Consider the following 24,305-nt stretch of genomic DNA (forward strand, 5'->3'; position numbering starts at 1 on the left):
TGGCTGCAATAGCTGGGGAAAGTTTATTTAGAACTTTTATATGGGCTACCACAGGGGTGGGCAAGCCCTCAACCAGCCATATGTTTTGGGCCTGTAGCTCTCACTTGTCCTATTCACTGTGTCCATTATAAAGGACTGTGGGTCTTATAGGCCCAGCCATTGGGAGAATCAAAGGTTCCCCAGCTCTGTCTTGGTGAAATAGCTGTTTTCAGTTTTTCCATCAGAAAGGCTTAGGCCCTCTTAGCAACTGCATAGGGTATAAAATTCAACATTTCTTGTCATTTCTTGGCAGTGATAGAGTAAGGTTTTTTTCCCTCCTAAAATATGGCTGTTAAAAGAAACAGCAGTCATGTCTGAAAAAATAAATTGGCAATCCCAAACAGGGCTGCATACATTTGTTGAGTGATCAGCACACTATTGATCTCCTCAAGAGCCTAGTCGCATCCCTTTTCTGAGCGAACCATGCTAATCATCTTAAACAGCCGGTTCACATTCTGAGTGGCGGTGGCAGAATAAAACAGAAGTCAGCAGTTTTTGAGCTTTTGATGGCTGAAGGAGACTTCAGTCCTAAGCTCAAAAAAGTTTCCTTTCGGATGATGTCAGAGTGAGACCCTACAGGCTCAAACTAGAAGGATTCAGGAACATGTGGCCTCCCAATTTATGTTGGACTACAGCTCCCATTTGTGTTAGCCCAGTGGTTCTTAACCTTTGTTACTCGGATGTTTTTGAACTGCAACTCCCAGAAACCCCAGCCAGCACAGTTGGTGGTGAAGGCTTCTGGGAGTTGCAGTCCAAAACTCCTGAGTAACCCAAGGTTAAGAACCAGTGTGTTAGCCAACATATCCAAGGGTAAAACCTATATGGGAGCAGTAGTCCAAAAACATCTGGAGTCACACATATTCTTTATCTTTCCTCATGGTTTGAAAAAAAATAACACCTTTTTCCCACTGCAACTCTCAGAATCTCTTAACTAGCATGGTTTTGCTGGTGGAGGACAGAATTCTGGGAGATGTAGTCCAATATGCTATTTTTTTCAACCTCTGTTCCTGCTCTGTATGAATTGCTGTTCCGGGCAAGCCTCCAGAGAAGGCATATTAACATACACCTGCCCCTTCTCTTTTTATAACCAAAATGGCACTGCCCATGTGTGAGAATAAGATATTGTCAGTGGTTGACAATGTTTTAAAGAGGGAGGGTTGGACTACCAAGGTGGGAGATACTGATTTCACACCAACACCATGAAGATGGTCATACTCTGTTGCTGTAGAAGTGGGGACTGTTTTTTTTAATGGGTATATGTGTGTGAGGGGAAGAGAATAAAACATCTGGAATCTAGTGCAGCAGCACTCTGGTCCATGCTACAACATTTTATGGCAGGTCCTTCTTTTATGTCTCTGTATGAGAAGATGGTTGCATCATATCTGGGACAGAGATGCTGCAAAAGCATTGTGAGAAGCGTCTCCTGGGGATGAGTCCTTCGTGCTATTGAGTGCGATGTTCAAAAAAACCCCACCAGAGTTTCCCCACCAGTTCCACCATATTTAGGGTTGCCAGGCGTCTGGCAAAAGGAGGACATGTCCTCCTTTTTAGCCTAATATCCTCCGTCTGGCAGGCAAAGCTAAAAACCTTTAAAATTACACCTGGTAAAATTCTCTTGTTTAAAGAAGTGGGAAAGACAAAGAATGTGTGTCCTCTTCTTTTCTATTTTCCGTATGCGGCCACCCTCCTAGGTACCTGAGATGGGCTTCATTTCACATCATGTTCACATGTTTGTGGTCTTATACTTTCAAAACCAGAAAGTTGTGCTGGGTCAAAAAAAATAGTTACCTCCCCCCCTTCATTTATTGATAGGGACTGTTTGGGAGAATTGAAGCCCTTATGAAATCATCAGATGGGCAAAGTATTTTTGTCCCCAAAATTACACCGAGTGTGCATCTTCACTGCCCTTGAGAGTCACAGTGGTGTAGTGGTCAGAGTACTAGATGAGGACTGAGGAGACTTCTGTTCGAATCCCTGCTTGGCCATAAAGTTCAGTGACTGAGTGATTTTGAGCGATTCACGATTTCTCAGACTAACCTACCTTGTTAAGATTGCAGGGAAGATTAAAAATGGGAAGCATAACCAAGAATAATGCCTCAAGAATCTTGAAAGATGGTGGAATATACAGTAGATGTAACAATTAATTCTAATTGATTAATGAACGATATATATTGAAAAATATGTTTTCCTCTTATTTTTGTTTTTGAATGAAGGCTGTTTGCTATTCAGAGGGGTATAAAACCCTCTCTGCTGCTTTCTCATCACCCACACTTTTGAGAAAGGCATGAGGGCAGTGATAATAGTTCTTGAGGCATTCCATGAGGTGTGCTTGGCTGGCTCTTGTTTAAATGGGGAAATGGGAGCCAGACACCTCATATAGTTAGGGTGAACAACACACACTCACACCAGAGATCTTCTCAAGAAAACTTTAACTCCTAAGAAATGAAGATAACATTTCATGTGAGTGTGACATTTTCACAAAATTTGGAGGTAGCTATTGGCCTGCAATTAGGTGAAACAGCAATCTGAGCTTCTTCTGGGCCACAGTGGGGGGGGGGTTAAAGCCCCCGTACAGCATGGCTGGTTAAATCCAGCTTCTTCTATGCTATCAACAGTAGGTAAATGGCCATCTGTTCCTCACCAGCCAATGAACCGTTCTTTAGCTGGGTCAGAGTTTGGAAATATCACTTCTGTATTCTGTAACTCCCTGAATCACCTAATCAGCATGGTACCAACTATGCTAACAATTGGATTCTGTGGGCAGTGAGTTTAAAATATATGGGTCTGGCCAAGTAATAAAGAGAGCAACAGCTGAGCATGAGTCGCACACCTGAATCATAAGAGACAAATGTGTTCTCTCTAATGATGGTGAACTGTACACTAGCATGCTGTAAATTGGTTTGCACCTTTAAAATACTTTTATTATAGTTTCTTCTAGAAGGAGGTCCAAACTTCCAACACCATTCTTAGAAGGGTTGTTTTGAATATATGTGTTGGTGGGGGCAGGAGGACATTATAAGAGTTCATTGTGAAAACAATATGCAATTAAACTAGGAATTTAAGTTATACCTCTAAATTCTTTTGCTAACTGAACAAAAATAAACTTTGAAGTGTGCCAGTGTAAGTGAATGAGTGGGAAAGTATACTTAACCCTTTTTCCTCCAGCAGTTTTTTCTATTGAAAATCTCTCTCACCTTGGCTGTTTTTCTCTGCACATTGGGAAAGAACAGTAGCTTTGGGGGAGGAGTGACTAGGAGCAGAAAAAAACCCCAGAAAAATGTTTATTCTGCCTTTCCCATTACTGGAATGCATAGGGAGCTGAGTTTTGGTTCATAAAAAAACTTGAAGGGGGGGGGGGAAGCGGAATTTCAGCCTAAGCAGCATTTAAGGCATTTCTGAAATACAAAACCTTTTGTTTACTGAATGATGGTGATGCAATAAACACATTTCCCACCTTCAGCTTCTCTGAACTTCAGTAATGTTAAGAATATTTGTTCTTTCTACATTTCAAGGACTTTAAAAAAAACAATAGATAAAAGCTCCTCTTTGTGTTATGGCATGAATATGGCATGCATAGAAAGAGGTTATTCATAATGAAACTATTGAATCGCTCGCATGGGCCTATGCAAACACATGCCCGTTTTCATGTCTGTTTTACAGTACCTTAAATGTTAAAATATACACACATACATTGCTGAAAAAAGAAACATTCCAGCTGATGCATTAAGAAAAGAATTCCTTTCTCTCCTTCATTTTTCCACAGAAAGTGGGGAGAGAAACAATGGCCTAGCAGAGTTAGGTTTTTAAAGATTTCTGATGAGATTTATATGGCAAAGAGCTCTCAAAGGCAAATCAATGTAACTAAGCACAGTGCTCTGTTACAATCACAGACTCTGATCAAGAACTGTGGTGGCATATTCACAGGCCTGTCCCTTTCTTTTATCATTGCACAGGATTTGAAATGTGACATTGGAAACAATACACATTGAAGAGTAGCAATGGGAAACACTGGGGGCTGTGGGAATTAGGTGGGGTAAGGGAACTGGAGGCTGAACTGGAAGGCAGAAACTCTTCAAGCTGGAGCAGCCCTCTGCAGTTTCCCAGCAGTTGTAACTCGGAGGAGTCTGCAAACTTATTGCTTCACCTAGACAGGGGTGTCCAACCTTTCACCTTCCCTGGGCCACATTAGAAGATGAAAATTTCGTTTGGGCTGCACATACATTTGGTATGGGCCACCCTAGCCGTCCTCTGCAGCCCCGCTCCAAGCGCGCTTACCGGCAGTTGCGATCTCAGACAGCAGAGGCTGCCAGCTTCGACTCCGGCGGCTTTATGGGGCCGGGAGGGGATCCACCTATTGATGGGGATGGCGCAATGCAGTCACACAGCCCCCCTGTCCCCTCTCCTCCCACTCCTTCCTTCCCTCTCTCCCCCTCTACTGTTGTGACATGCCCTGGCCACATTCCGGCCATAAGTGCCGGCAGTGTAAATTGAAACTTTGGAATTTCTTTAAAAATAAAAAAATTGCACTGGGCTGCATTATCAGCTGACCTGGGCCGCATGCCGCCCTCAGGCCGCAGGTTGGACAAGCCTAACCTAGGATTTATTTACTGAACCAAGACCCAGAAGCTGGACATTTCTGCTAAGATGAATAAAGAATTCCAGTATAGGAGAGTACTTCATACAGGAAATGTAGGGCACTCAGATCTCAGAAAAGTTCCTTTTTTGGACCACAATGCTCAGAATCTTCAGACAGCGGTCATGAGGCTGTGGGATTCTAGATGCTGTCATGAAAAGAAAAGAAAAGAAAGTGGTTCTCCGTTGTTTGAGGGTTCGCGGCCCCATATTTTCTTCAAAAGAAAACTTTCTTCAGGAAAGAATTGGTCACGGGAAACATGGTGCTTCATCTTTCATCACCCACCCATCAATTCAGATGCTTCGCTTTCTTTCAGTTGCATTTTCCCCAGCCAGGCTTTCAAAGGAGAAGTACAACCTGCTGAAGAAAAAACAGGTATAAAGAAGATTGGCAAAGGGGCCAAAGTAAGCACTGATGGAGTCAACAATTCTGTGGTCTCATCTGCAAGGTCTCATCTTCACCAACATTCCCATTAAGTCCTTCAACAAACACGGACATGGAAAAGAGAGAGCCCTACTGTTTGGCAGCATGAAGCAACCACCCCCGAATCAAACCATGATTTGGGATGTCATAAGCAGGTTTTTTATTTATTCTCGTTGCATTCTTATTACCAGACAGAAGGAGACGTGCTTTTAGATAAGTTCTTCCTCAGGGATGTGGTGGCGCTGCAGGTTAAACTGCAGAAACATCTGTGCTGCAAGGTCAGAAGACCTGCAGTCGTAAGATCGAATCCACGTGATGGAGTGAGCCCCCGTCACTTGTCCCAGCTCCCACCAACCGAGCAGTTCGAAAGCATGCAAAATCCAAAATGTGAGTAAATAAATAGATACCACCCCGGTGGGAAGGTAAATGGCGTTCCATTTCTAGTCACGCTGGCCATGTGACCACAGAAGATTGTCTTCAGACAAACGCTAGCTCTGTGATTTGGAAACACTGCCCCCTAGAGTCGGACATGACTGGACAAATCGTCAAGGAGAACCTTTACCTTTACCTTTACCTTCCTCAGGTGCCATCAAAACCTGACTGATTCTGGAAATTATGTTCCTTAACTGGTGGAATGAGTGTGCCATCTGCTACATGTTTGCCAAAGTTAAATACAGTAGGACTGTGGTATCTGCAGTGGATGCCCAAAAGTGTGGGTATAGAAACACTATATACAGTGGTGCCTCACTTAATGAGCACCCCGGTTAACGACAAAATCGCATAGTGATTTTGTTTTTGCGATCGCATTGTGATGATTTAGATGGGAAAATATCGCTTTGCGATGATCAGTAAGCTGTTTCGCTTACCGATTTTCGCATAGCGATGTTTTCCCAACAGCTGATCGGCGGTTCCAAAATGGCCACCGGGTAAAAAACATGGCTTCCCGCTGTGTTTTGGGACAGATTCCTCGCATACCGGGCAGTGAAAATGACCGCTGTATGGAGGACTTTCGCTTAAAGGTAAGTTTTTTGCCCATAGGAACGCATTGAAGGGGTTTCAATGCATTCCTATGGGCTTTTAAAAATCGCTTAGCGATGTTTTTGGTTAGCGGCGATTTTTGCTGCACTGATTAACATCGCTAAGCGAGGCACCACTGTATAGTGTTCCCTCTGGTGGCCAGTTCTAGCAATACATCTTGGAAAGGCATATTTCTGGGAGGGGTTATTTAATATTTTCAGGCAGCGGATAGATGAAACTGCAGGTACTGATCCCGCAGATATCACAGCCCTACTATACATACTTCAACCCCTTTTTTGGTCTGCCACTGTCAGGAATGCACCTCCTTAGAGGAGTCATGCCACTAGGGAAAGGTGCCATAACTCTAGTTCCCAGCTTCCACCACCTTTTCACTCTAGATTGGGTGAAACCTAGAAGGTGTGTAAGTGGGCAACTATGGGCAAGTTTCTAACTCTAGATTTCCAATTCCTCCCTTATTTGGGCTTAAACACTCTTTAGCTATGTAATTTAAACCTTGCACACCAGCCTTACCAGGTAGGACATCCAAAGAACAAAAATAGTAAACATAGCCCTTGTGGCTAAGGCATTTTCTTTTGGCACTCACCCTCTTGCCCCCAAGAATCACACTTGGGTAAAAGGTATATTTAAAAGTATAGTATTTAAAAAGAAATTCAAAAAGAAACAAATTGAACTGTCAAATGCCAAACATCTAAGTATTAAGTAAGCTCCTGCAAGTCTTTTCCATAAGACAATAAAACGATTAATTAATAGTTTTACTACTTAATTACCATGCTATTCTAAGTAACAATTGCTAAATCTCCTAATCAATCAAAGAAGGCTTTAAAACTGTTATGTCCTTCATCTTCTTCTCCTCCAATTTAGACACACGTAATCCCCCTTTCTATAACTTAAATCTAAGTCTCTGCTTCTTGATGGTATCCAATTAGCACACAGTCCTTTGTTCACAAGTTCATGCCCCTCTTGTAACTTTCATTACTCAGTCTCTTGTTCCCAGGTTGGCAAGCACTTAGAATGGAATTCAATGTTTATCAGTCTTGAGATGTGACCCTGGCTCTTCTCCTCTGAATCGACACAACAAGAGCTGGGTCCCAGGCTGAGATGGAAACACCTACGGAACTCTGAAAAACAAGTACTACAAAACCTATATCCTCACAGCCACCTGTTCTTCTTTCAAGGAATAGCTCCCTGTTTCATAAAACTAATGCCTGATTCAAATAGCTATTCCTTGAAACAAGAAATAGGTTACAAGCTTGCTTGGGGCATCCCCCGATTATTGTGTGTTGATGGAACTATGAATTTCACTGATAAAAATGAAGCGGCGATTGAAAGGAATGAAAGCTATCTGCACCCATGCTACATATCACCCATACTGTAATTCTTCAAGTACAAAAATGTACCCACAAAAGTTGTTCTTATAAGGACACTGCTCTTTTAGCAACTCATTATTTCTGATAGTCAAGAGCAGACCTTTGAACCTTATTAGGATTCTTAACCTGCCCCCTCCCATCCTTGTAGTGCTGGTGAAAGAAGAGTTTAGGCAGGTTTGGCCCAAGAGATTTTTCTGCCTGAGGCAGAGTATAAAATGTCATTTTCCTTGCTTGTCAAGATACACAATACACAAACACAGCCAATATATTTTGGCTCAGGAAGCAGAAAATCCCTCAAGCTCCTGTTCACATCTATAGAAGAGAAAAAGACAACAACAAATTAACTAACAGGTGGCAGCCATTTCAGAACATTCCAAATCCATTGCCTGAAGAGACTGCCTTGCTCTAATTCATGGGGCAGGGGCTGACTTCAGAGATTGTGTCACAGGGTGATGGACTGCATAAATTGGCCCTGATTCTGGAGTCTGCTAGCCAGGGTAGGAAAGTTCTTGTTTCAGGTAAAGTTCTTCAGTGGAATAGTTTTCCGAATAGAATTACACATTGACCAAAATTCTGTTGCTTATTGTAAACCAAATACAGTGGTGCCTCACATTACAAGTGCTCCGTTTTACGACGAAATCACTTTACATTGAAGGTTTTGCGATCGCAAAAGCGATCGCAAAACAATGTTTCCTATGGGGGAATTTTGCTTTGCGATGATCAGTTCCCTGCTTCGGGAACCAATTCTCACAAAACGATGATTTTCAGCCAGCTGATTGGCAGTTTCAAATTGGCCGCCGGGTAAAAAACATGGCTCCCCCCTCTTTTCTGGGATGGATTCCTCGCTGCACAGGCAGCGAAAATGGCCGCGCTATGGAGGATCTTCGCTGGACGGTGAGTTTCAAGCCCCTAGGAATGCATTAATTGGGTTTTAATGAGTTTCTATGGGCTTTTTAATTTCGCATTACAATATTTTCGTTCTACAGCGATTTCACTGGAACGAATTAACGTCGTAATGTGAGGCACCACTGTAATAGGTTTTGATCTGTTCCTCTCTGGTCAATAAGCTGTCCCTGCTCCAGTTCTTCATGTGTGCACATGTATGCCCTGAGAATTACAACTGGGTACAATCTGATTTATGCTAAGCTCAGATATTAGATCAGTAAGCAGTAAGTTGTTTTCCATATACATATGCTGTGGTTAACCAAACCAAAAATTACAGATAGTCTGTCATTTAAAAGGGATATTCCTTATGTGTTGATTGTGTGTGACCATCAGATTGATGTTTTTTTTCCCATCACTCTCCAAATCCACAGATTACTTTGCTCTCTTTTAAGACTGATATTTGGGAGCTAAACTGGGCTTCACGTGTGAATCTGAAATGTGAAAGGCTTCTGGAATCATGTCGCTTCAGAACACCTGCAATTTCAGTTCTAATAACAGTAACAAGTAATATATAGTTTTGCCCCATATGCTGGGGCAGCAGAAACCAGTGGTGGCAATGGGAAAATACTTAATTCTTTCCATGCTCACTGATTTCTCTGTGCAGATGCCCCCTGTAGCTACTAGTTTTCTCAGTAGCCAGGCTTCTTACAACTCATAACTTGGCCTAAGAATAATTTAAAAATGCCTCGAGAAATATTTGTAGGGTAGAATCAACGGATGCAAGAAGGGTTAGCCTTGCCATCTACCAACTGTCCTCTTCAAATGCCTTCCGAGCCCCTCTGTAGAATTACAAGGTGAACATGGACTTTGAAATGCTGTGTTTCTTTCATTACATGTCATTTCATCTTGATACTGATTACTGTTACAGGCTACTGAGGGAAGCACTTGCCCATAGTCTGAAGGTGGCCATTGCTTGTTTAATAGAATAATAATTGCATGCTGTCAAATCAATGCTGACCTATGGTGAACCTTTCCAGAGTTTTCTAGGTAGAGAATACACAGAACTGGTCTACCATTCTCTTCTTCTGGGGACAGTCTGGAACTGTGCAGCTTTGCCCAAGGTCACATGGGTTGGCTCTTCCCATAGGAAGCACTATGGGGAATTGAACTCCCAACCCACTTCCTCTCTCTCTCTCTCTCTCTCACACACACACACACACACACACACACACAAATACTCATAATGAAGTTCCGTATTTTTCCATGTATAAGACGCCTCCATGTATAAGACACCCCTCACTTTTCTAACCCAAAATTAAGAAATCTAAATGGGGCTTAGCAAGTGTAGGGGGAAAGGGATCAAAGCACTGCAGGATCGCTTTGATCCCTGCTTTCTCCCTTCGTGCTAAGCCCCACGGGTCTTAGCAAAGGAGGGGGAAAGGGATCAAAACTATCCTGTGACTGCATGATCGTTTTGATCCCTTTCCCCCTTATACAGCCATGGGATTGCTTTGAGCCTTCCCCCTTCTTTTGCTAAGCCGCATGGGACTTAGTAAGCAGAGGGGAAAGCAAGGATCAAAGCCATCTTGCAGCACTTTGATCCCTGCTTACGTTTTGCTAAGGCTTAGCAAATGGAGGGGAAAAAATACACACACATGCTGAAAGACACTAACCTGACCACCTTTTGGAAAATGAATCTTAGCTGCTGCTCACTGGTGTGTTGAAAGACACTGTTCCATCACAATCAATGTTGATGTAGGATTCAGCTGCTTGTCAGATCAGCTTCCATACAGAGGAAAGGGAGTTCCCTCATGGGTATGATCCTGCACAAGAGATAGTTACGTGGATACAGCTACTTTCCATTACCTCCTACACAAATGGAGTCAACTCATGTGTAAAACCCAGACATTAAACCTAAACAGACAGCTGTATTCAGTCAGTTGAACACAGTTTATCACACATCTGCTCTTGATGTGTGGTTAAAAAGTACCCTTGATTTTACTTGAAAGGATGACACAGACATTTCAGCTAGCCCAAGGTAAAGGAACTCTCACCAGCATCTCTTTGGATACAGGCTAGCCCTCTGCTTCAGTGGACTGCAGTTGCCTCAGAAAGCTGATACAGAGACAGCAGCAAAGTGCTTGGCAACCTGTCCTCATGCCCTTCAGCCATCCTAATGTGTTCAGCTGCAGTGAAGAAAACTTTCTCATTGCTGCTTTTAAATATAGTTTGGATTCCAGTCCAATCAGCCTTTGCACATGGAATGAAAGAAGGCACTGTGTTGTTCATGACTTGGAAGGCAACAAAGTATCTCTGGCTAGCCCATTGTTTCTGATTTCTTTTGTCTTCCTTCCACTAACCTCTTTCCCAACATCCCCCAACTTGATCTTCACCCAGTCGCAAGGATTGCTAAAATAAAACTTTCTCTACTTACGGAATTAATCCGTATTGGAACGGTGGCTGCAAGTCGAAAAGTCTGTAGGTTGAGTCTCCATTGACCTACAATGCATTGAAAACCGATTAATGCCATAACCGGCCATTTTTGTTCCATTTTTGTTCCATTTTGGTTTTTTTCTGGTCTGTAGGTCGATTCTCTGGCTGCAAGTCGAACCTAAATTTTGCGGCCAGAGATGTCTGTTACTCGAAAAGTCTGTAAGTCGAGCCGTCTGTAAGTCGAGGGTCCACTGTAACATTTTAAAAAAAGAAGGCGAAGATATATTTGAAACCTCTGAGGAGGAAGCAACAAGGAGCAAAGGCTTTGAAGCTAGGGAAGGAAAGGTTTAACCTAAACACAAACATACTGCTAAGCATAATTAGAAGACTGAATTGGATTCTGATGTAACAGAGGCACAATTAAATCAAATATCAGCAAATGTAGGCTCATTAGCTAGATGATAATGGGAATAATGGAATAAATTCCCATTATAAAATGTAGATGTTCCAATAGTTCTCCTGTGACTGCCATATACTAGAGATGGAGACGAATATAAAAACGTATCAGTTTTTCTGACGAATATATCCGATTTGTCATATATTCGTCGATCCGTATGTGTAAAATTTTAAATCAGGACAAATATGGCTTGACAAATATTTCCTCAGTTTTATTCATCAACCTGTTCATATTCATCTATATTCGTTATCCCCTTTGACCTTGCTGGCGCCAATTTGAAGCTCTGGCCAATCAGGACAGAGATCCTGGATTGGCATGACTGGCAACCAATATCGCTGCTGAAAGGTGTATCTACTTTTACAGATGCTTCAAATAAGCTTTTCCCATCTGACCGTTCCCCACTTCTGTTTGTGCTCTCCAGAGGGAGAAGAATTGCTGCTCACTGGCTTGCTGGTGCTCTTGCGGTTTTGCTTTTTTGTGCAGCAAAGACTTATATTTTTCTTTTTTATTATCATTCATCAATCATCATCAACTTTATTGGGAATTTGGGGAGGGATTTGAGGTAGATTAGGCTTCAGAAGGGTTTAATTTTATTTCAAATTCAAATCAATCAAACCTTTCTTTTTTCTGGAGGCTTGTGTATATATATATATATATATATATATATATATATATATATATATATATATCTCGTTGGGGGAGGGGTAACTGTTGTTGTGTGACTGTGGAATCTCTTTTCCTTTATATTCAGTTTTCAAAAGTTCATTTTAGGGAGGCTTATGTCTCTCAGGCTGAATCCATCATTCCTTTTTTTTCTAAAACTTATTTAGAACTGTATGTGTGTGTTTGTCTCTGACTGAGACTTAGCTGGCAGAGCTTTTCTTTTTGGACTTCCTTGGCTTCTCTACCACAGTGGGTCTGGGGGAAAATTTTCCTAATTACATTATACCGGGGGGGGGGGCTTTGTTTAGGCAGACAGGTCACATTTTAGTAAACGAATTACACCACCATCATTCTAAAAATAAAATGTACACACACTCTCTGACCCTCTATTAATTTCCTTCCTTAGTTGGTTTGTTAGGCAGGCAGTAGAACATGAAGGGATTTCTTCAGGGGCAATCCAAAGGGAAGAAGGCTGGGAAGCTATGCAGGCTAGGTAGCAGCACCTTCATCATGACCACCATGTGCACAACCACATCTACGATACCAGCGCCACTGTCCTTCCTCCGATGGCCTTGCAGGCAGGCACGGAACCAAAGCTTCCAGAGCTGCCAAAAGAATTGTCGCTCCTCTTCCTAGAGGAATCCGAGGAGTTACTGGTTTCCGAAGATCCCCAATCTGATTTGGAACCAGTAACAGCAGGGAAAGCTTCACAGCCATTGTCCCAGAGTCATCTGTTCTTTCCTCCCAGACCAGCAGCACCCCTGGGACACAGAGTTCTTCCCAGGCCAGCAGTCAGGGGAGGCAGTGGGTCCTTGTTTGGGCAAACATGGTAGAGGGGCCATGTGGGATCATTTCACAGCGCTCAGCGATGACCCACAGCTGGCACGCTGCAATACTGTTGGGGTGGTCCAGAGGGGGTCAGACCTCAGGCATCTGTCCTCCACTGCCCTCTGTCAACATCCAGAGAGGCATCATCCAAGGTTCCTGTCCAGGGAAGGGACTTCATTCAAACCGTCTGGGAGAGGGAAAAGTGCAGGGGAGGCAGAAGGAAGGCAGGAGGAGGTGCCTCCTTTCAAAAGGGCAGCCACAGAGGTTTTTGGGGCTGGGAGCATGAGGCAGGCCACGCTCCACAAAGTAGCACCCATTGGGTCCACTTTGACCCTCAACAGGTGGTCGAAGGGCAAGGCCCAGCAGGCAGCCACCAGCCTTACCCTGCCTCAAGCTACAGGTCCGTTCTGCTGCAGGCATCTTGTGGTGCGCGATGCCCTCGGCCTGGGCAGCCACGTCAAGCCTGAGTGGGACACAGGCACCTGGGAGACACAGACACTCCTGGAGCAATGCCACCAACTGGTGGGCCATTTCTCTGGCAGACTGAAAGCTGCCCGCTGGCTGTGTGAGAGGCAGGAGGAGTTGGGTCAGGAGACCCATGTTCTCCTGACAGACCTGCCCACCAGGTGGAACACTACCTATACCATGTCACTCGCATTTGGATCCCGTTACTGTGGAGAGACTTTCATCAAGGTGAACCTTCCCTTTTTCGGCTTCTCCTCACTGAACCCAAAGAGGTATGGTTCCAATGATAGTTTCTCCCTTGGCCACCTGCCCACCCTCCAGTTCTCCTGGAAAAAAAAACTGCCTACTTGCCTGCCAGCCTGTAAATCTGCCCCTCAGTCAGAACTCCAGTTGCCGATTCCAGTCGCCTCCTTGGGCCATGTTCCAACCTCTTTGTGACCATATAACTCAGGGGTCCATGATCCAGTGTTCACCAAACTTTCAGGAGTTTGAGGAAGCTTCCCTGCAAATCTGGTGTCTCTGGGTCACTGGGGGCCAGTGTTATAGCCATTTAAAGTGCAGATGAATCGACTGATCGATCCGTTGAAGAATATTCATATAAAGTGGTGCCTCGCAAGATGATTTTAATTAGTTCCACGAAAATCGTCATCTTGTGAAAAAATCGTCTTGTGAGGTTCCCTAGGCATCGGTCTCAAAAATCGGAATAAAAAAAAAAGTCTTGCAAAGCATCAATCTAAAAAAAAGTCTTGAGAAGCATGGTCATAGAAAAAAAGTCTTGCGAGGCACCATAGTGATTGCAAAAACCAATCGTCTTGTGGGTTTTTCGTCCTGCGAGGCAATCGTCTAGTGAGGCACCACTGTATTCATATTCGTTGATCCGTTAACTTTGATGAATAATGGATCAAAATGAATCACAATTTTTTTATTTGTCCCCACCTCTACCATATACCCATCTATCTTTGTCTTATTTAACCTGCAACATTTCAGTATATGGCAAGATAGGCCAAAATCCTATTGTTGAACATTTAAAAATTGTACTAAAGTAGCCCCATTGAATAACTGGGGATCTGGTGAGTGAACTCTTCTATACGTCCATTGATTCAAGTGGATCTACTCTAACTGCAACTTAATTTAGCATTGCTATGCTAAGCAACAGGATTTTGGCCATTATGTACTTACTCTTACTTCTTCCCATCGTAGTTCACAATCCTATCCTCTATTTATTATGCAACTTCAGCTGCTCTTCTGTTAGGCCAATCCCCACTCACCTACCTTGACACCCGATTTCCAAGGGCATGGACAGCAACAGCAGCTGTGCCACGGCCCTGCCTCGTACATCTGTGTGGCTGATTCCCATATATGGATGGAGATGTAAAGGAGGTTCCAGTTACTTCTGCCACATGCTGAAAGAACATGGAAAGCACTCTTCAATCCCAGAGCAGAAACATATCCCTCAAATCCAACCATTTAGCCAACATGACAACACACACTCCTTTACTTATAGGGAGGTCTTGACTGGATCAGATCCTCCCTTGCATGGACCTCTGTTTCCTCATTCAGTAAATATGTGCAGCCCTATCCTACATGGACTACATATAATCATGATGTGTGTGAGAGAGAGAATACGTTAGAGACAGAGTTACCTCACACTCTGTCATACTTTCTATCTCAACTTTTTGCACATTCATGCTTCCCTCCATCCAATTCCCTCTTCCACATATGTGTTCTTTTCTCTCCTCACTTCTCTCGCTGTCATTCTGTTTTATTTTATTTTCCCCCTTTTTTGCCCAACTGTTTCCTTCCTTCCTCTTTTCCCTTCCATCACGTAATTCCTGTTGAGGTGTTTTAAAAAGATGTGTTCTTCACATACACTGAGAGTGCATTAACCCTATTCCCTCCATTGCGACTTTCAACATAGGAAAGGGGGGAGGCATCTACAAAGCCTCTAACCCAGAACATTAAAAAATGATTCTTATGTTTGTGATGCTGTTTAAATAAGCACTTCGCTTGACAAGGAAGCAAAATAGGAATTATATTTCAACCTTAGATAAAACGAATTGAGGAAGCCCACCCTTTGTTTCTTGAAAGACATCCAATGTTAGAAAGTATAACCTCGTTATCTTTTGGCAAGGGATTTCTCTTGTGTTTAAAAATAATTTTGTGTACTTTGAAACCAATAGAGACTTACTTTTAAAAATACATACATCAAGTTTATTTTTGGTTTGCCCACTCCATCCAGATTTTTACTGAAGTGACCAGAATTTGATCCTTCTGAAGAGCTGCCAAAGCAGGAACCAAAGATTTATTCTTTTTTCTGCATTATTTTTCTGTTTCCAATACTTTGCATTAAAAATGAGAAGCCCCTTTAGTGAAATAGTACTCTGCATAAGCTGAAAGATATCTTTTCCACCCTCCTCTGACCCCATTTGTCTACCCACACGTTAAAATTATAGATAAATTGGAATATACATAAAGAAGGGCAGTGGAAATAAAAGCCTACAAGAATGGGGTGAAGGAACTGGGTGTGTACCTTTATAGAGAAGACTGATGGGACATAGTATATTTTTCTAATCCTTGAAACACTGTCGCTCTGAAAAGTGCAAAAAGTTGCTCTCTTCTGCCATCCAGAGGGCAAGACTTAATCCACAAAGGAGTTTTCAGCTGATCATGAGAAGAAACTTCTCAAATGTAAAAGCAGTTGAACAGAACCTTGTCTTAATCTCTCCCTCACTGGCACTAAGACAGCCAGAAAGTAGTTTGTGTGTTGAATTAAATGGTTTGCAAGGAACCTTATTACTCCTTTCATTCTATGACACAGACATTACTAGTGGTAAGGGGGTATTTTTTTTTCCGTTGGTGTTGAAGCCAACTTCCTATCAAATGGTAAAGGTAATCTGTACATACAATAATTATTGTGCCTTTATATCATTTTAAACACAAAAGAAAAATATTTATTTATTTATTTATTTATTTATTTATTTATTTATTTATTTATTTATTTATTTATTTATTTATTTATTTATTTATTTATTTATATACCACCCATCTAGAACGTGTCTACTCTGGGCGGTTTACATATAACATAAAAATAAACTCCAGATTGATCACAGAGTCCAAGATGGGAAAGGAAGAAAAGAAGAAAAAGAAGAAAGAGAGAAAGAAAAGGGGAGATAGGCTACATAATGGCTGCAGGGAAGGCCTGCCTGTATAGCCACGTCTTCAAGTTAGTCTTGAAGGCCCTCAGTAAGGGAGCCAGGCAGATCTTTACAGGTACGTTGTTCCAGAGGAGAGGGGCCACTGCTGAGAAAGCCCAGTTTTGGGGTTTTTCCCACTGGCCCCTCTTGGCATTAGGCCCCTCAGCAGCCCGGCCTGACTGGAACGGGTGATATGGGTAGAACTGGGTGGAAGAAGGCATTCTGCAGATATTGAGGGCCTAAACCATTAAGGGCTTTATATGTAATAGTTTGTATGTAATGGAAGAAATATCAACAACCTCAGATATGCATGAGTCACCCCTTCCAAAAGAGAGGGAGTTCACCAAACCACTGACATTGGGGCCATCCACCCACAGGACCTCAGTCATGTCTGGGTTCAACCTTAGTCCATTCGACTGCATCCATTGCAGAACAGCCTCCAGGCAGCACCCAAGGGATGGAATGGCATCCACTGCATATGGAAAAAAGGAGATGTAGAGCTGGGTGTCATCAGCATATTGGTGACATGAACCCCCCAACAGCCTCATATAGATGTTAAACAGCATTGGGGAGATGATTGAACCCTGTGGCACTCCACAACTGAGGGATCATAGGGACAATATGATACATTCTCCCCAAACTGAACTCTCTGCGGACGGCCCTCCAAGAAGGACCAGAGCCAAGCAAGAGCAAGGCCACCAGTTCCCAACTCGGAGAGTCTCCCCAGGAGGATACTGTGGTCAATGGTATCAAAAGTGGCTATCAGGGAGGATGAGCAAGGACATTTTGCCCCATCAGCCTCCCTAAGAAGGTTATCCAGCAGAGCAACCAATGCTGTTTCTGTGTCGTGGCATGGCCTGAAGCCCGACTGAAATGGATCCAGGGCATCGGATTCAACCAAGAGAGCCTGAAGCTGGTCAGCATCCACCACCCTCCCTCAATTACCTTGGTCAGAAAAGAAATATTGGCAACGGGTCAATAATTGCCAACGTTGCCCACCGCCAAGCTAGGTTTCTTTCTAATGGACCTAATGAGTATTTCCTTAAAGGCAAGAGAAAGCTGTCATGTTTGGCTTTGGAGAGACATTCTCAGTTTATTTTTGTACCAGAGCCTTTCCTTAGGTTGCTTCCACATGACCTGTTATCATGACAACTTACCTTAGGAGCATTCCATATACAACATGTGTTAGACCTTAGGTCATCTCCTTTTTTTTGTCTTTGGTGTTGCTTGGTGATGGGAGATCATACATGTATTCTGTTCATTGTGTAGCGCTGAAGTGCTTCACTGCTTTGGTGCTGTACTTAATCTTGCCAGTGTCCCGAAAACTTCCACTGCTGTTGAACAATAGCTTCACTTTTCTGTCAGGAGTTTTGACATCTCTGAGTGATGTGATATGTGACAGCAGCAGCAGCAGCAGCACCAAACAGAAGCTGCAACACTAGCAGAAAAAATGGCAGTGGCTTATGGAGCTGTCATGGTTACTTGAGGGCTTCTGAGTTTGGCATACAAAGGCAGTCCAGGCAAGAGCTGCAAGTAGATAAAAAGCAGCATCTGAAGAAGGAAGCAGGTTCTTTGGGTGGCACCACCACCATCATCAGAATCTGGCGATTTGCATTCATCGTAAAGTCTTCCTGGCGGTACTAGTGATAAATTGCTTGAAAAATGCTAAATTTTGTGCCCTCCCTGAAAAGTGGTACTAAAAATGAACCATAGAATAAAGGAGAGGAAATTACGAGTTAAATTGTGGGGGGGAAAGTGCAAAGCAAAATCAAAGGAACATCATCTGGATGTCTGGGAAATTTTTAAATTCAGTGCACTAGTCCAGTGGTCCCCAACCTTGGGCCTCCAGATGTTGTTGGACTTCAACTCCCAGAAATCCTGGCCAGCAGAGTTGGTGGTGAAGCCTTCTGGGAGTTGTAGTCCAAGAACATCTGGAGGCCCAAGGTTGGGGACCACTACTAGTCCATCTTTAAGGGGTAGACAGATACTCTATCTGGTAGACCCTGTCACATACAAAAGCCATGCTTTCAGATCCAGAAAGGATCTAAGCACACTCACAAATTCAAGAAACAAAACTTTAACAAAGTCTGTGGATTATTTTCTAACCTACTACCAAATATTTCAAAGCTTTGGGTTCTTCTTGCCCTCCTTGTCAATCAAATGATAAAGGGCACATATGGGTAATCAAGACAAAGGGCAGTTTGGTTAATGAAGCCCCTTCTTTTTAGACCTGAAGTAGTAGAGAAAACCTCAGCTTTCCAAGCAGCAAGTCCCGAAAGGCCAAAGATCCTAGCCTTTACCTCAAGCCAACATGTTTGCTACAAAGGTCAGTATCGTTAGACAAAATGCACAAGCCAATTACAAAAAGACAAGGTTGCCCAGGAGGTAAAGAATTCTTGTAAATGCCTATTTGGACCTTTTCTTGCCCTCCTTCACTTCCAAACAAGATTGTCAGGTAAAAAGATTGTAATCTTGTAACAGAATAGAAAACAAAACTAAAAAGCATATTCTTCAGTTAAAAGTACACAGGAGGAGGTAAGCAAGCACGCAGCCCATGTACATCACCATAAAGTTAAGATGGTTGTAAATTAAAGGTCAATTTGAACTTATAACAGAGTTTAGTCCCATGGATAACAATATTTGGAGGGGTGGGAATAAGCAATGAGCTCACATGCCCTTCATTACAGATATACATTTTGTGTGAACAGGCAAATGACAGCATAGCATCTGCTCAGCAGACCACTCCATTCTTACTAGAGTGGATGTAGTGTGACCCTTTATACACATAGGCCCAAATTCCCAACCTTGGGTAACCCTGGTATTCTTGGACTGTAAATCCCAGAAACCCTGGTCAGCACAGCTGTTGGTGAAGTCTTCTGGGAATTGCAGTCCAAGAACACCTGGGTCCAATTGCAGTTGGGAACACCTGCATTAAATGTTCAACACATGGCAAAGAAGGGTTATTTCACCTGAGATCTGCTTCCGCACTTCAGAGTGCAGACATCCTACGTCCCAGTGGTATGTATGACCAGCCACAATAGTACGAAAGCGCAACTTTATGACAGCATGTTAGAATATGGTAAGCAATTCTTCACTTAGAGCAGTAGTTCCCAAACGTGGGTTCCCAGATGTTCTTGGACTACAACTCTTAGAAATCTTGGCTACCACAATCCTGGCTAGTGTTGAAGGCTTCTAGGAGTTTTAGTCCAAGAACATCGTTGGGAACCACTCAATAAGAGAATCAGGTCTGTGGCTCTCAACTAAAATAATGGAACATGCATGCTTCATTGCTATGAAGAGGCAACCCACCTACTTACAGAGTTCAGTGAACAAATCTGAACAGGAGTGAGACCTCAGAGCCTTCCATGTCGTTAGACTTCCATGAGCATCAACTAGCATGACCAATGAAGAGAGATGGGAACTATAGTCCAACAGCATCCTGAAGGGGGGACACAGGTTGCCCATCCCTGCATTAGTAGACTCACAGTTCCTGGTGGGAGACAGAGCTGTGCCCATTTACTTCCACAGCAGTTCCCTCTTTGGCCCTGTGCTGAAACAGTGGTAGATACTATGGGATTTGTAGAACAACACATATGGAGGGCAGCAATTTATGGATAAGCCTGGGGTAAAGTGTTCAGACAGAGATCACAAAGGAAGGGAACACTAGAATGGAAGAGAATTAAGCTCCACCTCTACCATTGCATCATACAGAAGGGCTGAGGACCCTGTGGACCACCAGATAGCATTAGACCCTATTTCCATCAACTCCAGCAGTTAATCAATGTAAGGACGTGCAACAATGAGAACTAGGATATAGGTATTTCTAACATAAACATCAATATTTGGAAACCATGAGTGTCCCGCCTCTTCTGAATAGAGATGTTGATCAAATGTTGTTTTTATTCTGAGGACATGCCTTCGTTTGGCTTTAATGCCAAGCCATTATCAAAGGATGGCAACACCAGGCAATTGCTGAGGACCATATGCTAGGAGCATGGTGCGACATGATCCTCACAGACCACTGAACGTATTCCTCCTTCTTGCTCTTCATATACCTGGTCCCACAATATAAGCAGAAAGAAGAGCAAGAAGAAGCAGCAGCCTTCACTTGTCTTGCCTTGTCTTCTCCTTTTGGGACATCAGTCTTCAAGATAGAGAGCAATTATTGGACTGGGAAACTGGAAGGGTTGCCAAGTTTCAGGGCAGCAGCTACTGTAAGTCTCAAGCAACTGCTGTACTTTCTTGGGTCTATATGGAAATTGTAGATCTTGGGGAGAGTTGAGCAGATGGAACAAAGTTACATTTTATCATCTTTACTATAATCAACCAGTAGAAGCAAAAATAATTTTGTCTAGTTTACCACTGAAATTTGTTTTCCACTGTTTAGTGTTTCAAAACAAGATGTAATTAACTTAGGCATATGGGCTATAACAGACAAAAGAACATTTATTTTCATTTACTGCTAATATGAATGTAGCTTTTGGGGAGGGTGATTCTAGCTATCAATAAACAGTCTGCAGGCCTCAGTAGACTAGATGCCATTTATGCAATTAGCAAATGCAGATGGTTCTCTAAAAGTAAATAGCAGATAGGTGGAAGGGCCTGATCCAGATTATTACTGGGGCCTGGAAGATACAGTGGAGTACAGTTATTTAATCTTCCACCATGACTGGGGATCTCTTGATCTGGATGTTCCCTCTCAATGTAAACATCACTTCCATTGGCATGCTCCTCTTTTTGGGAGATGGGATATCCAGACACCTCATATGGTCAAGGCAAACAGCAGCACACACTCCCAAACATTAAAAATGTCCTTTGTCTCCATAAGGAAACCAGAGAATAATCTGTGCAGGTGTGATGCTTTCTTGAAATTCATAGGAAGATTGTGGACTACAGTTAAAGGAAATGGACAGACTTGCCTGCACTGAGATCATAGAAGGGAAGTGGAAATCTTTCCTACAGCATTGCTGATCAAAATCACAGATTCCTTGTAGCCATGAATGGCAAGAAAATATCAATGTCTTCCACCCCAACCAGTTGGAAATTGATCAGCTGTGCCCAAGCACGTCGAGCCCGATTTTTTTGGATTATAGCTCCCAGAATGTTTCGGCCTACAAATCCACTGGAGAAAGTTACACTATAACGATGATAGCAATCGTATAATTTATGGCCAAGAGAACACAGTGGGAGCTTTAGCTACAACAACCAGGCCAAAAATTTCAGTTTTTGGTTACAGGGCTATGTAAGAAAGAAAAGTAGCTTGCTTTTGGTGCCATCATGAAAGAGGGATGGGGGGGGGCAGATGAAAGCAGGTATTCTGAGTTTTAATATGCAGGAAAGCTTAGCTACAGGTTAAACTGGCATTAAAAAAATAACTTGCTGTATCAGAGTTGCAAACTAGACAATAAGAATTTTCTAAGCTACCTCTATGGACAAATGTACTCCACAAAGGCATGCCACAAGACTAATTAGTTAGGTGGGATACTGAGAGATGAGGAGGCAATGTCACTCTTCCACCTGAACCACAGCAGCACAGATGCATTTTCTAACACAGGAACACCGGAAAACACTAAAAAGTGCCAAAGCAGCAGCATGCTGCTCAATACAATACTCACTGAAAATCTCTGCAATGGATGTACCATCCATCTCTTCAAGGACTATAGCAGAAGTCATTTTCGCTTACACTAATAGGATCAAAATCATATCCCCCCCCATAATTATGACAAAGTTTAAAGGTTCTTGATAACAATTGAAAATCTTTATCACCCCGAGAACAGACAGCTGATAAGGCAGTTTTGACTGACCTGTCCAATGAAGTCACTTAGACTCCTTATCTTCCAGAATTTTAATTGGCTTTCCCAGAAACTCTGTAATTGGTTATTGAATAACATTAGCATTTTTAATATCCGCTGAATGCGAAATGGTGGGGTTTTTTGCTGGTTGATATTCCTATACAAACTGTGTTATGACAAGCTCAGTTATACTTGTGCCTGACATAATCAATAGTAAGTACCTTAAGAGACTTTATTTTCCTTCCTTCTCACCGGGAACCAAGGCCCAGAACATAATATTCCAACACAGGAAGTGAGGGGAGAGGTTGCATGACTAATTCTAAGAGCTGCCCACCTGGAAGATGTCAACTCTCTTGTGCACCCCACCCCCATAAAGTTTAAAATACAAACTGTGGTAGGCAAGAGTCAACAATTAAGGGCAATTTTGATGAGCAAACCAACAATCAAAAGAAGCCTCAACACCCACAAAACAGAACTTGTTTTACCTTGTAAAATAATAAAAGCCTTTAGGTATCAGGGAGAGATGGTTTAATTAGCAGTTCAGCTGAAGGATAAAGGATAGGAGGATAAATCTGTGACAAGATGAGAGAGAGAGAGCTGCTGTTCCCTGTGCCATCTATCATATTGTTATGGTAATTTCTCTCTTTTTGGTATAACAAAAGTCACAAGCTTCACTTTGCAAATCCTGTAAGAAGGAAGAAAGGAACCATAAAAGCAAACAGCATTCAGATCAAGTCAACATCTTCTCTGAGTACACCTTTTCAAAAGAAAGAATACTGTACTGGGAATTAAAAAAAGAAAAGAAACCTAGTTTGAGGGGCTGGAGATCAGCAAATTGATGCCAACTCTGATCCCTAAATGGGTAAATAAATAGTTAAATAATACTGATCCTAGTTTATACCTTCTTCCTGTTCCTGCTACCTCAGGGCTTCTCATGCACCCATTCAATGCCAGCATTACCCCCATGCCAGACAAAAGACATCAAGGTCTTGGCATTTGTGTGCAGACAAAAGAGCCATAGCGCTGCATTATGTTTCTCGGATTGGAAAAGGCCAGGACAAGGTCCATAATATGAAATTCTCAGTGCTCCCTTCTCCAGCTGAGCACTTGTAGATGCAAATTTCCTGGCTAACTGAATATACGGAAAATAATAATTGTGTGCCGTCAATTTCGACTTATGGTTACATTGTCCAGATATTTCTAAGTAACAAATACACAGCTGTGGGCTTGCCATTCCCTTCTTCTGGCTGTGATCTGGAACTATGCATGGGGCTTGCCCATGGCTACACAGGCTGGCTCTTTGCTAGGAACTGCAGTGCAGAATTGAACTGACAACCTCTGGCTCCACAGCCAAACGCCTAAACCACAGTTTCTGTATTGTGGGTACACAAAGTTAACTCTTCACATAGAACTACCCAGGTCCTCCTTTTCGTTTGGACGCATTCTCAGGACAAACACCAAATACTATGTTTTTAGAAAACTGGGAATTGTTTAATTTCATGATATGCAGACTATTTTCTTTGAATGCACTTATGGAACCAATTGCCTCACAGCTCTAGAATCAAGCTACCTGCAGAACATCCTTTTATTTTTCATTACAGCATGCATTTAAAAATATAGCTCTCATAAGAATGTAGGCATCTAACCAGCTTAAGAGTTTTGGAATGTAAATCCCATTGCCCTGAGCTAATCTGAAGGTAAGGCATCTCAAAATGAGGAGAGGATATCAGCATAAGAAGTGGAAGCATCCTGCAGATAATGTTGGACAAAGGGTATATAACATATATCCAAAATCCTTGTTTTTCTGATTTTGTTTATGGAGCCCAGCATTTCTGTTTTTTTTTATTGTTGTTGTGAAGTGTACAAACCAAGTTTCCTCATGTACTGTACTTCCTGTCCAGTACTCTCTCTACTGAAGCAGAGTTCGGAGAGAACACCTTCTCACTGTCTTCAAAAACAGATTAACCTATCTCTTCCTAGCGGTAGTGTCGCACAGCTGAAGAAATAGTTCGTCTTCTTATTTGATATAGTTAAACAATTCTTTTAGCACAAAAAGGCTTCCTTGTTTTTAAAGAATGTTACAGATGC

The 24,305-nt window shown here is 42.6% G+C and overlaps 1 long non-coding RNA gene across 1 annotated transcript; it reads right to left on the bottom strand.

The window, feature by feature from the left end:
* Nucleotides 1-10,946: 10,946 nt before the first annotated feature.
* LOC144589005 (uncharacterized) lies at nt 10,947-14,636 on the bottom strand. Its single transcript, XR_013544824.1, has 2 exons — nt 14,504-14,636; nt 10,947-11,069 (listed from the first exon to the last, which is right to left on the bottom strand). It is a non-coding gene; the product is annotated as an uncharacterized LOC144589005 (long non-coding RNA).
* Between the last annotated feature and the right edge of the window lie 9,669 nt (nt 14,637-24,305).

The sequence above is a fragment of the Pogona vitticeps genome, chromosome 4, assembly GCF_051106095.1.
Source record: "Pogona vitticeps strain Pit_001003342236 chromosome 4, PviZW2.1, whole genome shotgun sequence".
Classification (NCBI taxonomy): domain Eukaryota; kingdom Metazoa; phylum Chordata; class Lepidosauria; order Squamata; family Agamidae; genus Pogona; species Pogona vitticeps.